This window comes from Camellia sinensis, chromosome 1 (assembly GCF_055761805.1).
Source record: "Camellia sinensis isolate YWXY chromosome 1, ASM5576180v1, whole genome shotgun sequence".
Lineage (NCBI taxonomy): Eukaryota > Viridiplantae > Streptophyta > Magnoliopsida > Ericales > Theaceae > Camellia > Camellia sinensis.
In genome coordinates this window covers 56,203,143-56,218,693 of record NC_138961.1, presented here as the reverse complement: position 1 = coordinate 56,218,693, position 15,551 = coordinate 56,203,143, and positions in this window count along the sequence as shown.

Sequence of the window (15,551 nt, the reverse complement as noted above, 5' to 3'; positions counted from 1 at the left end):
TTCGCAAACCGAGGTGAGGCACGAAAGAGTCCGAAAGTCCGGAGGCAAGGCTCACAGCCGTGACTCTGAAACTTCTGAATGAGCACAATATGCAATATCACCGAGCGCTCAACTGGTGACGTCTGAGTCTTAAAGTCGGTCAAAAATGGGGTGTCTACACACGTGACAGAATTTTATTAAAGATTTAAACAATGAAAGAATAGAATGTAGACATTGACACTTGTATAAGGATCAAAGTAAGATTTGATCAAAAGTGTAAGAGAGATTGACTGTCCCAAAGCTAGATCTATCTGGACGGGTTTGAATTGTGTTTCTTGGCTGTTTAATTACAGGAACTTATCTTTTAAAATTTGGGTGGAGTTCTCTTTAAAGTCAAAATCTCTTCTTTTCATTGAACCCACGCTTTTTGTTACCTCTCTATGGCAGATTTGGAAAAATAGAAATCTTCAGATTTTTGAAAATGTTGATTTGCCTTGGCAGCATAGTCTTTACCTTATACATAGATATACTACTGATATTAAAGATGCTTTTAATATGTCTATTGTCAACATTTTGGATAATGAGCTAATTAGTTGGTCTCTTCCTTCTCCAGGTAAATTAAAGATGAACACGGATGGTAGCTCGAAAGGGGATCCAAGTGATATTGGCTTTGGGGGTCTCATCCGTGATGAGAGAGGCATTTGGCTTTGTGATTCTTTCGGGAAGCTCACAAATTGTACCTGCATTGAAGCGGAGATTTGGGCTCTATACAGGGGTTTGACGATAGCTTTCGAGAAAGGCTATAAGGATCTTAGCATCGAGACAAATTCCCAATATGCTATTGATATGCTAAAAGGAAACATTGAGATTTTTTCCCCTCTGAGAAGTTTAGTAGAGGATTCCAAGTTTCTCATTCGAAGATGTGGCTTTTCGATTCAACATGTCAAGAGGGAGGGCAATATCAGTGTTGATGGTCTTGCTAAAATGGGGGCAAATCAAAATGAAGTGCTGGTTGTGATGGATGATCCTCCTGAAAAAATCCAAGGTCAATTAGTTGCGAATATGGTTGGTCAGAATTATCTCAGACATCGTTCTGAGGACTCTTAGCTTTTCTTTTTTGTTTGTTTGTTTTGTCTATTTGTTTTGATTTCCATTTCCAATGTACCAAAAAAAAAAGTAAGAGATTGACTGTCATGATTTCATTTATCGAGACTAAAATGAGATTTGACCAAAAGTATAAGGATTGACTATCATGATTTCATATATAAGGATCAAAATAAGATTTGAAATATAATGCAAAAGTGCAAAGTATAATTTCTCCAAAAAGTATCTAGCCAGGGTAACCAAAGCCTCTTTTGGGTTACAAATAAAATTTTACCTTAAAAATCTATGCTTGTGCATACGATCAAAATAGTAGCTAGACTGAGGTTTATGACGTTTAAAATCTGGAAAAAAAAAATAATAAATAAATAAATTAGGGGCAATTACAAAGACGTCAGGTAGATCTTATTTATCAAAAGTTTTGTTTTAATTTTTAGTGATAAATATATTATTGTAATTTTTTTATTTTTAAATACAATTCAACTACCTATATTTCTCACATCACAATTTAGGAATTGTTTGAAATGATCTAAATAAATATATTTTTTTAATTTTTTACAAAAAAATACGTAAAAAAATATAAAGGTGATATGAGGGAATGCCAAACAAACTCTTAATAAACTAAAAACTCATAAACAAAATTCAAAATATTCAAATTATTTATTATTTTGATAAATTTATGTATCATTACTAACACTTTGGGATTCTAAATAAGTGTACTTTTTGACTTTTTATAAAATATGAGTTGAGTTTAAAGTGATGTGTTAGAGATGTGATGTGACTTAAATAAGATGATATGACTTAAATAGGATAGTGACTTTTTAATTTTTTGACTTTTTTAATATATGCCAAACAATACAAACACAAAATGCATCTAAAAAGTGTTTAAAAAAATTCATTATCAAAATGAGTGGTAAACACAAATACAAAAACTAAACACAAAATAAGATACACATGTCTCAAAAATGATACTATTTTTTATATATTTTTATGTCTCATTCAATATCTAAGCTTTGTATTGCTAGCATTGCTGCGTAATCATAACAAAAAGTTTAAGTCAATGAAACATTTATACCCAAGTTGATCTCTGATCAGAAAACAGAATTTGAATTTAGAGAAAAGTTAGGAATCATGAGAAAGTTTTTATGAAAATAGTCATGAAAGAGTTATAATCTTTGAATTACCTTGATTAGTGTGTGATGCTTTATTGTAAGTGTAATCCAAAGGTCACAAAATTTTCATGATTATTTTGATGAAAAAATTTTCATGATACCTAGCATCACTGCTGAATTTAAGCTTAAAGTTGCAATCAACAAATATGTTATTAGGATTGGGCTGTTGGTACATATTGATTGCACCAGTATACAAAATGAGACTCCATCCAACCTCCTGTCCCATCCCATTTAAGCTTAGAGTTGCAATCAACAAATTATTTTTAGGATTGGGTCGTTGTAGGTTATTTTTATGTCCCATTCTTTATTAAACTCTGTATTGCTGGCATTGCTGCGTAATTGTACCAAGTCTCAATGAAACATTTATACCCAAGTTGAGCTCTGCTCAGAAGCGATCCGTTTAGTTAAAAAGTCAAAAAGTTATTAAAAATATTAAAAAGTCAATAATACATACTAAAAAGTTAAAGATTCTTTTTTCTTTCTATTTTTTACACATCTTTTCGTAAAAAGTTAAAAAGTCATCCCAAAATACTAATATTTTTTAACTCATATTTTAGTCAAATAGTCAAAAAGTTACTAAATTAGCATGTTCTCAGACAAGCGTTGCTATCAACAAATATGTTATTAGGATTGGGTTGTTGGTATATATTAATTCTCGTTTGGCAACATCACCTTTTAGTTTAAAATTCAAAAAATTACTAAAAAAATTCAAAAAGTCAACAATCTATACCTAAAAGTTAAAGATTCCATTGTCTCTCTACTTTTTGCATATCTTTTCGTAAAAAACTAAAAAATCATTACAAACATATTAGTTTTTTTATATTATATTTTAGCCAAAAAATTATTAAAATAGTATGTTCCCAAAGGATCTTGTCCCATCCCATTTAAGCTTAGAGATGCAATCAACAAATATGTAATTTTTAGGATTGGGTTGCTGGAAGTTATTTTAGTTTTTAACTATTTTAATAATTTAAAATAGTTGTGTTTGAGAATAGGGTGGGTTTTTATTTTTAATAATTAGATATAATGTTTGTGAGATAAAAAGTAAAATAATTATAAGTTTGATTTAACATTTTGTCTTATTGATTATTTTAACATATTTTATCATTTAGTGCTATTTTAGTTCAAAAAGGCAAAAAAAAAAAATGACAATATGATTAAAAAGTCAAAAAGTTATTATAAATTTTCATATTATCCTCTTTATTTTTTATATATCTTTTTATAAAAAATAAAAAATTAATTAGAATAGTTAATTTTCAAATGAACCCTCAATATAACTCCCATCCCATCCCATCCCAAATTTAGCTACTTATGAAATAAGGAAAACTCTATTTAAAATGAAAAATCGTAAAGAAAATTATCATAAAAGCTATGAAATGGGATTGATAAAGAAAAATGGTCTGTAGCTCAAAAATTTCAGGCTTGAATGGCTCGAAATTAGAAATTTCTCTCTTCTCTCGATCTATTCCCTCTCCGCCTTAGCATTCAACTCCATTTTGTAGCTCAAAAGAAATCAGAAAGAAATCAGCACCTCTCTCTCACTCTTGTCTCACCCTTTCTCCTCTCTATCTTTTCACTCCCACTTCTCTCTCACTCTCGCCTCATCCCTCTCTCCTCTCTTCACTCTGGCCTTGAAGGAGTACGAAGGAAGACGAGACGGAAGACGGTGGACGAACGACGACGGAGGACGGACGACAGAGGACGACGAATGACGATGGAGAATGAACGGGAGCCTGCAACAGCGAATCTGAGGTAAATGAAAAATCGCAAAGTTAGGGTTTTACGTTTAGCTTCAATTTTTTTAGAAATTAGTCAATTGGGAGTGTTTGGGGTTGGATTTTGCTTGCAATTTGTGTTAGGGTTTGGGATTTGGCTTTAATTTATGATGTTTTAGGGTTTGGGATTTGCCTTTATACATGCTGTCAAGAATAAACTCTGTTATAATAGATATAAAACAGAGTAGGTTTGGGATTTGGGAATGATGATTCCAGATTTCCAAATTTCCAATAAGCCGAGTTTAACATCTAAAAGTATAAATCCATATGATTGCTCAATGTTTCCTGCTAAAATAGCACATGGCCTTCTAAGATGGTAGATAGTGCCTCAATCCTATATCTCAAGGCTCAAACTTTGGTCACCTCAAGGCATGTGGTTCTTTGCCATGTGCTGCCTTATCTATTATCATCACAACGCACTAAGCTTCTCCAGTTCTCCTCAAAAGGCCACCGAAAAACTGAAAAAATGTGCATGACCCTCCTTCATGTGAGCCCCATACAAGAAAATATTCATTATTGAGACAAAAACAAATAATAGGATGATTTTGGATCATTAATTTGAAGTCATTCTTAGCTATGTTATCGGTTCAGTTGCATGCTCCCATATAATTGCCCTTACATTTTATTCTAACATGAAACTAAATCCCTTCGGTCTTCATTAGCACACAGCACCCCTACCTCTCCTTATGAGCCAAAACCCCTTTGTTTGCTTGCTGAGATAATATAGAGAAAACTAGATAGATAAATACATAACATCAGTATAAAACTTTTGAACAAACACATTCATGATTTGGAACGAAATCTCTCATTCAATGATAACATACTCAATCTAATTCAACTTCTCAGCTTCGTTGAGTTTAGTTTTTTTCACAATCGAAAAGAAACCCATAAGATTCAATATTTTTGTTTTCCTAATAGTTTGTACTCTCAATAACCAACAGGGTGAAATCAAATCCTATGAATCTACGATAATTTCAAGATTTCTAAATTCCAAACAAAAACTATTCAATTCTTGAACTTAGAAGTCTTTACTGATTTGTTTCAAGAAGTCTGTTAACCAAATTAATTCAAGATTGAACTTTGTTATCAAGATTAACCTGGTTAATTCAACATATCATTTTTATGCAGATAAAAAAATGGCTTCATCTTCTACTAATAATAGGAACATAAGATTAAAGCCAAGATTGTGTAATTGTGGAAGAACAACTTCCATGCACATTGTACGAACCAATGAGAATGGAAAGAAAGGACGTGTCTTTTTCGTTTGCCCAACAAAATATGTAAGTATCTGTTATATAAATTAATCTTTTATTTTTTACAAATTTCATTTGTCATTTATTGATTAATTGATTCTTGTGCATTGTAGAGTGCGAACGAAAACTGCAATTACTTCAGTTGGGCAGATAACGACGACGACGACGTTACCTCCACAATCCGTGCCAATGCTGGACCTCGGACAGATTCAAGAACAGAAGAAATTAATGATCTAAGGAGAAGGGTTGGTGAGATGGACAATGCAATTCATGAGCATGATAGAAGGCTTCAAAGGATGGAGAAGATTTTCAAGGTAATGACTTATGTCATTGTATTTTGTGCATTTTGGTACTTTATCATGTAAATGACTCAGTTGTTAGGTTTTCGAACATGCTATGAATGTAATCTACTTTTCTACTTGTTTTGTATTTTTTTGTTGGTGCTTCAAAATCTGTTGGTTGGTTGCTTAATTAATAAGTGAAAAATTTGTTGGTTGAATGAATGTAGGCTCTGTTATGAGATTTTAAATCTGTTGTTAAAAATCTGTTATTAACAGTGTCTATTATTTAATAGAAAAATCTGTGTATGAATGTAGGCTGTGTTATGAGATGAATAATGTGTATGAATGAACTTGTTTGTTTGAACATAACAGGTACTCGAATAATCTGTGTATGAATGAATGAATGAACTTGTTTGCTTGTTTGAACATAACAGGTATGAATGAACAGGTATGAATGAATGAACTTGTTTGTTTGTTTGAACTTGTTTGTCTGTTATTAGATGAATAATCTGTGTATGAATGTAGGCTATGTTAAGTGAACATAATAGGTTTCTAGCCACTTGTTATTATGTTAATTTGAAGAGCAAACAGGTACTTGAAATCTCTGGATTTGGTCTCTAAGATTAATCTGAACCTGTAAAGATAGTTGTACTTAATGATAAACAGCTGAAATTCAACATACACAGGTTCAACAGCTGAATTCACTCAACTGAAATACACAGGTTCAACAGCTGAAATTCAACATACACAGGTTTAACAGCTGAAATACACAGGCTCAACATACACAGGTTTAATAGCTGAAATTCAATTTACTTATCTTGTGAGAAATAACAGGTTTCTAGCCACAACATGTATATTAAGTCAACATACACAAGTTCAACATACACAGGTTCACTCATGAATGGTCCATGTTCAATAGCTGAAATTCAACAAATTCACTGAACATACAAATTCAGTCGTACTTTTTCAGTCAACATACACAGGTTACAATTAGCACTTCGAAACTAAAAAAAAAAATGGATCCCCGTCGATGTTCAAGTCAACAAAATTTGATGATACTATCGAACTTTGACTGGTAGTATTGTTGAGCATTCCAGCTTGAGTATAAGACGTGCTTCTAATGTTGTTCCCAATTGTGCTAACTGGTGCCTATAAAAATAAAGTAAATATTAAAAAAAAAATCCACAAACATATTCACCAATATCAAGCGACACCAAACAAAGTGCAATATATTAAGTTCGTTCAACACATACCAGTACATACATACTGTCTGTTATGGCATCCATAGAAGGACAATAGTAAGGTTAATTTGGCGGCACCTAATAATGAAATAGTAACACAAGTTAATTAGTAATTTTAAGCAATAAAATTAAAAGCCAAAAATGTTAACACAAAACAACTTTCATATTTAACGCGTACCGGTTCATACATAGTGTGTCGTACGCCTCCCGTACAAGGAAAGCTTAACTTACGAGGTTCACCTTGACGCACCTTCTGACCCTATAGTACCATACATTGATGAATATTTGAATTTTAACAAATTCTGCAATATATATATGTAGTGCGGAATGAAAAATGTACCTGTACCGAATTAGCCTTCTTATTTTTTCCCTTCAACCAATTCACTATTGCATCAACCTTGCTAACTTTCCGTTTCGTACATGGATGGCCTCTTCGGCGAGCATCCAAAGGACTGAGTACCTTGCGAGTCATGTTTTCTTTTGTAGTATTGATACGAGGCGGAGTTTTTGGTGAAGTATGGGAAGGTGGTAAAGTACTAGTACATGGCACATTACTCGCACTACTTGATTGAACTGTTCTCATTTCATCCTTGATTTTCATCAACCCAAGTTGAATCACTTTGTGTTTACCATCATCATTGGTAGCAAGTTCTAGGATCTCATCCAATGTGTTGTGACAGTTATCATGCAACTTTGGATGTAGAGAAGAGCCAAAGTTAGTATATGTGGTTGGAATGCATGTGTAGCCTCTTTTCAAGTCTTTTCTCCATCTCGAAACAATGTATTTATTTGGCACCTCATATATGGATGTCTCAATGAGCACATAAAGTGAATGGGCACACATAAGACCTCTAAACTCAAACAACCGACACATACATTGGAGCTCACATTCAGTTGAATTAAAATACACAACAAATTTCACTTTCTTCATCCTTTTACCTACAACAACAGCCTCTCTCACATGATAAGTACAAATTGTGCCCTCCTCTTTAATAAGATTTGCACGACAATACACTAGACGTTTCATTTCTAGTTGAACTTCTTTAAATTTTGAATTAGTGTAAGCTGCACGAAATTGCTTCTCCAAATGATACACCGTTAAGCAATCATACAATTTGTTATGAGACTTAAAACCTGCTTTTGTCTCCTTCTCTACCTTACTTCTCAACGCATTGTCATACTGCTCAACAAATTGCTTTATAAAGTTGTCTTGGAGTTCACATATCCATCAAAGAATGCATTCATACTCTCACTTTGTTGTGTAGTTGACATGCCAGCCCAAAATATGTCTTTAACATAGACAGGAATCCACCTATGTCGCTCATGGTATATGTAGACGCGCCCTTGGCCTCATGCTACAGTCCGGACTCGATTTGTGTCGGTTCTTAATCTGATCTCACAATGTGCAACGTGAGATTGATAAATCACCAAAAAGTCCAAATCCGGCAAATCGTTTTGGAAAACAGATTTTTGTAAAGAAGTGCCAAACATGGACTGCTTTGCTAGATACAGAGTCGCCACCTAAATATTTTATTTTGGGAGAATTTAGGAAACCCTGACTCGTTTGCCTAAGGCCACATGTCCGTCATCACCAAAGTTACCTCGGCTCGGGAACTTGGGTACGATTGGGGAAGGTCAGCTATGAGCACCCCCTCTCGCCCGATCCGAAGACCGGCCTCTACTAACCATGATATCTAGTTTTGAAAACACATACGTTCTTATTCTGGTTAATTAGCCTAGAATTACTATGTGATGCTCGCAGCAAAACAAGTATAGACTAGATCGCCTAATTTGGAACAAAGCATCGCATATCCGTTTGTTTGAAAATGATTTGAAATTTGCTACTCACGAGTAGGCTAAAACACGGATTTCAATGAATTGTGCCAACTCAAACAATCCAACATTCACCCACAGGCATTCAGGCAGTAATATCACGTAAGCATATAGCCGCATGGTAGGCATGTTATCATGTTAACATTCACACTCATGCGAGATGCTAAAGCATAAATACTTACATCTTACTCCGTGCCAAAGCAATGAACTAGTCAGTAATCATGCATGATCCTAGTTCATGTTAAAAATGGCTAATGTATCGCATACAAAATGTCATTAGAATAGGCTCGGCTAATCTAAGGATGACATGTGAAATAAAACAATTTGATGCACGTATTCAAGTTTGGAATTCGAAATACTATGCAGTTAGCATGATGCGCCGAGCCTGGTGCATGCAAGACTAATGAATGATGCATGTATGCACAGCATAAGGTATGCTAAATTAAACGTGCCCTAACACTAACCATCAAAGCAGGTAAGTAAAAGGGAGAAAGAAGAGGGGGTTGGAAGACATGCACACACGCACCCACACTCGCTCGGAGGGACCAAAAGAATAATACAATTTAATTAACCTACAAGCTAATTAAATATTACAGACAATTAACTAGTTAAGCAAATTAACTAAGCTAATTAAGCAGTAAAAAATAGCCTCGGGGAGAGGGTCCAATGCATGCACGCTCGGTTTCGCTCAGAAATCCGCCACCATGCACAAGTTGCCTCTGTTTTTCCTACTCTGCTCTTCTGAAAATGGCACAATTCCCAAGGAACACTCTCTGGACATTGTGGAACACCATCGGCCAAGGGGAATGGTCACCGGCCATAGTAGGGTGGTCATCGACCATCCATGGAGCTATCGGCCATCCATAAATGGTCGATCGACACTTGGTATAGTCGACCGGCCAAAGCTTCCTGCAGAATCTGTTTTGACAGCAGCAGAGGGCAAAACAAGACATGGCAATGCATTTTAAGCAATGTTTGCATCAACCACACTCCTTATCATATTCATGACTCAAAGGGGCATGGTACTCGATTCCCAGACCACCAATCGCGCATTTCAATGCGTGGTGGCCCAAGAACCAAGTATGCATTTTCAATGTGGGATGAAATGCACACAAACAAACAATGAGCTCAACCTCTATCATACTCAATTCAAGAGGCAAAGCATGCATGCCAATGCCAAGCAACCTAGGCATGTGAGCTAGTATGCAACATGACAATGCAAACAAACACACAAGGCATGAAGCATCAATGCTAGCCAACAAACATACAAGATATAATACGGATGTTGAAGCACACAAACAAGCATGTGATGGGCCAAGTATGCAACAACATACAAGGCTAATGGACATGCAAGACATGATGCAATCAAAGCATGCAAAGTGTAAGACAAGTAACAACATGTAAAGAGTGGGAGTGGACTTAGACTAATTTGGGCAGGTCTCAACTAGGCCCAAAACAGTGGCCAAAAGCCATAGAAATGAGGGCCAAAACACATACAAACATGCATGCATACAAGGTCCAACACTTAGGCATATAGAGACAACTTTTAAGCACACTTAAAAGAGGAACATCATGGGCATATGGCATGCATTATAAACTCTGAAATCATGTTATAAAATGATGCCAAATCAATCTAAACAAGGCAATCAAAGCATACAAGCAAAGTTCGAGGTCTAAGGCTCACCAAAGAGGTATTGAACTACCCTTAACAAAACCAACCATGGCATGAATTGAATGACCAAAATCAGAGTTTTAGCATGCTAAAACAAAGCCAAAAACACAACGACGTGGCATCCTAGAGGCCTACACATGATGGCATACGCAATGGCACATTCATGGAGCATTAAACATGAACTCTTTAAGGCTTTGAAGGAACACCAAATGCAAGCATACAAGCATGCCAAATGGACTGAAATGGCATGAAAAGTGGTTCCAAACCACTGAAACAGAGCAAGGATGGCATGCTAGAGGGGTCAATGCTCAAGGCATACAGGGGGAATTACATGGTAGCTATACAAAGCAAAGCATGGATGCCCCAAATGATCAAAAACAGACTTTCAGCATGCTAACACACGCATAAAAGCTTCACAAAGCTAGGCCTAAATCATGCTAGAACAAGGCTCAGAGCACAATGCATGTTAAGGCTAAAACATGGCATTACAAGACAAGTATGCAAGGAAAGCATGGTGTGTCTAAACCAAGTAAAAACAGAGGTAAAACATGGTAAAATACTACCAAATACCTACTGAAACATGGCCAACATGGTCTCAAAAATGTTGCTCACACATGAGGCTTAAATAGCACATATTGAAGACAACAGGGAGAGGGGGTGGCCCTCTCCTTCTTGGGACCTTAAACCACCATCCTCACCACTGAAATCCCTCAAGATTTCAGTGGTGAGGAGGCCCAAACAAGGTGGTCCTGGAGCTCACCAAAATAGCACAAAAATAGGGCTTAACAAGGCCTAAGAGGAGTCAAACAACCCCAAAGCTCAAAGCAACCTTAAACAACTATTTTAAGTAGGTAAAAACAAGACTTTTACATTTTATACACTAAGCTTAAAACAGCAAGCAAGGTAGGAAAAAAGACTACGCAAAGATGGGATAAAAAGGGCAAGAATCTTACCCTTGAAGACCTTCTTCACAAGGATCACTCCAGCAGCTTTCTTAGCTCCAAACCAGCTTAAGAACTTCAAGAACAGCCCCCTAATGCCTCAGCAATCAAGGTAAGGTGTAATGGTAGGTGTCCTAGTGCAAAACTAAGGACAAACACACACTTAGAGCAAAAGAGAGGGAGAAATAGAGATAGAATAGATACACTATGCTAACCCTAGAACCAAAGCTCCACTGGGATTTTTTGTAACCCTAGAAGAGGGAGGAAAGGCCTCCTCTCTATAGAAGATCACTCTTGCAAAGCTTACAAAACAAGCTTGACAAGAGTGAAATCCCTTCATACACGTGTATGGAGGGGGAAAAAGGTGTATGCCAGCTAGCACAGCTGGCATAAAAATATCTGCAAAAGCAGATGCACAGTGATCGGCCAGCCAAAAATGCTATTTTGACAAAATAAATGGCCGACCGACCAACTAGAGTGCCAACCGGCCAAACATCTGGCCGATGGCAACAAAACACTGGCCGGTGGCCTCAAGCCATGGCCGGTGATGTGTGGGGATGGCCCACAAGCCATTCCCTGCCCCTCCAAGGCAAAACACAAGTGTTTGGTGCAAAACCAAACACAAAACAGTCGAGTCGGGAGATCCTGAGGCAAGGCACGTGGCCGAGACCTCCGGGAACTCAAGACGAACACAAACGTGGATGATCACCGAGTGTTCAAACGGTGACTTCCAAGTCTTGAGGACGGTCAAAAATGGGGTGTCTACAGTTGCCCCTCTTTGACAGAACTCGAAAGTCATAAGAATGACGGGAGTGAATGTCAAAGCCCAGAGACGACCCATTTTTGACAAGGCCGAAGACTTAGACAAAGTATGCAAGACAAGCAAAGATATGCACCCGAAGGCAGGGGCAAAATGCAATTGATAATGTAAGAAGCCGAACATAACTTATAATCATGCAAAGAAAGCTGTAACGAAGCATAACATGCGACAGTTTTAAGCAATCAAGCACAAATTCAACTACATTACAATGCAGAAAGGATGTAAGAGAATTATATAATTCTCAATACGTCTCACTCGGAAAATACAATACCTGCCCGATTCGTCTGGTTGCACCAGCCTCAAATGAACCGTGCATACAATATCGTGCCTAAAAGAGAAAGAGAACTCAACAGGTGCAATATTGTTAGCAATCATGCATGACAATGCGAAATGAATGCAAAATGCTAATACAATATATACAAAACTATGTATAAACAATGCAAATGATATGTAATGTATTCGAAACAATGCAAATGATATGCAATGTATTTGAAACATGATCAAATCATAAGCAGTTCAAAACCACACAAATGTCATAGAGATGATGGAGAGGCGAAGTCCGTCTACCATAGAAAAGGTACCGCAACCCTCAAACCACAATATCAACAGTAGAATAGGCGCGTACACATGCAGAACTATGAGTAATGTAGATGGACACAAGAACAAGTAATTGGGTGGGATGACAAAAGTGGGGAATGACCCGCTAAAGAAAGAACATGATCCTAAATGCTGGACACAACAAATTACACTACAATGTAATATACACAATGGATATGGCATGCGGGCCAAACCAAATCTTGCCTAGGAAAGGCATGTACACAAACAAACCGCATCTAACACAGAAACGGTGCCGCAACCCTCAAACCATAATACCAGCAGTGGAATAGGCGCGTACACATGCAGAACTGTGCTTCAACGCGAAAAGTATGGGTACATACCAGACCAAGCTCAACATGGAAAGGCGCAAGCCATAGATGGATGTGATGCAGTGGATGCATGCAAGCTACAATGCAATATATACAATATGCACTGGATGGGTAGGATACAATGGATAAGGCACGCGGGCCAAACCAAATCTTGCCTAGGAAAGGCATGTACACAAACAAACCGCGTTTAACACAGAAAAGGTGCCGCAACCCTCAAACCGCAATACCAGCAGTGGAATAGGCGCGTACATATGCAGAACTGTGCTTCGACGTGAAAATATGGGCACATACCAGACCAAGCTCAACATGGAAAGGCGCAAGCCATAGATGGATGTGATGCAGTGGATGCATGCAAGCTACAATGCAATATATACAATATGCAATAGATGGACGTAAATGCAATATTTACAGTAAGATGCATGACATATGCACTATATACAAGGAAATGCATGACATATGCACTATATACAATGTAATGCATGACATATGCATTATTTACAGTAAATGCATGACATATGCACTAATTACAATGTATGCATGACATATGCACTATTTATTTTTGTTTTGTTTTTTGAAATGCATGAAAAGTGCATGGTGATGCGTGTTTTTTTTGTTGTTTTTTTTTTGATTTTTTGAAAATGCATGACAATGCAAATGAAAGGGAAAATGTGTGACAATGCATGTTTTTTTTTTTTTTTCTGAAATGCATGACAAATGTATGAAAGGGAAAATGCATGACAATGCATGTTGCTCTTTTTTGTTTGTTTTTCTTTTGAAAATGCATGACAAATGCATGAAAGGGAAAATGCATGACAATGAATGTTGCTCTTTTTTGTTTGTTTTTCTTTTGAAAATGCATGATAATGCATGATTGTTTTTTTTTTATTTTGTTTTGAAAGTGCAAATGACGCATATTGATGCATGATGATGCAAATGCGTGACAACGCACGTCTTTTGATATGCATGACAATGTATATGATCTTGAATGCGCGACCACGCATGTCGCTCGAAATGCTTGTGAACTCGAATGCGCGACGATGCGCATCGTTTGAAATGCATGACAATGTAACTTACCAAAAGTCGTTCGGGCACGACGAACACCGAAAGACTTGCACCTTCAGAGGATTTAAGGTCTCCTGGACCGAATGCTAGGGAAGAATGCATGACGATGCAAATTGTGCGCATTACAACGCGTGTAGACACGCATAACGATGCGAGAGATGATGTGTGCTACAACGCATGCAGTCATGCAAGCACCGGAGGTTTTGCACCTTCAGAGGATTTAAGGTCTCCTAGACCGGGCATATTTAAGGTCTCGCCAGACCATAGCTGGATGCATAATAATGCAAGTCGTGCGCGTATAACTTAACGTGCGCTCACGTCAAAGCGTTGTAAAACAACGCATGTGGGACAACTTTCGAATTTTGGAAGAGACAAAAGGATACAAAAAGGATACATCGCACCCGTATTCAAGTGCTACGCATAGAAGACATGGTCTGAGGTCAAAACGGAGATCGGTTGAGCTTCGAAAACGCACTTTCTTGCACTGTCTTGAGCAATGAAGGCCCCAAACCACACATCTGACCCAAACAAGGGTGTAGGAGGCTCACCAGCCACTGGAGGTGATGGCCGATTACACGATCGGCTGGGATGCTGACGGCTTCAGGGGAGAGGGCGACTACACAGAGTACGTCCAGACCTACATCATGCGGCCTTTGAGCAGTGGCCGTCGAGCTGAGAGCGAGAGGCTGGCGGCGCCAGCTGCTAGGGCAGGAGCGGGAGCAGGAACGCCGAGGGTGGCTCAGGTCTGTGGCAGGAGTGGGGCTCGAAGAGGACGGGGGGCTAGTTGGCCAGCACTGCCCACGATGATGACATGCCGAGGGCAGGGTGGAGAGTCCTATCAGATCCCCTTCGCTCCCCCTTCGGTTGATCACGAGTTAGTCGGGTTCTACGACTTGCCCCCGGTATGTACTATTGCATTTTGCATCTTGCATTGTTATTTCATTTCGTTTTTCTTGATATTCCGCAGAATACTGATGCTTCTAACACTTTTGCAGGCTTCTTCTGAGTACACTCGTCAGTCCCAGGAGTTGAACGCCTCCATGATGGGGATACTACAGCGAAGCTTCGACCTGCTGGCCATTTACAGTATTCCGGTATGTTCTTCTGACCACAGTCTCAAACCATACATAAACTGTTTCACATAATTTGATGCATCGCACTGTCAACACAATACTCGATACACGGCCCTCACGGCATCTGATACACTGTAGCCCACAGACTGTTCACAGCATTACTCACAGCATTCATACACTGCTTTGCGTAGCATACTGATGTGTTTGCCATTTGTACTTTTTCAGCCTCCATTCCAGATGTCGACCGCAGGAGGTGCTCCAACTGGGCCTTCTGTTCCCGTTCGAGGAGGAGGGCGAGGTGGCATAGTATTCCCCCGCACCAAAGTGGGGCACACTCATGTTGGGAGTAGCTCTCAGGCACCAGTTCCCAATGATGATGAGTCCAAGGCAGAGACGGAGGCGGAGGTATCTGAGAAGGATAC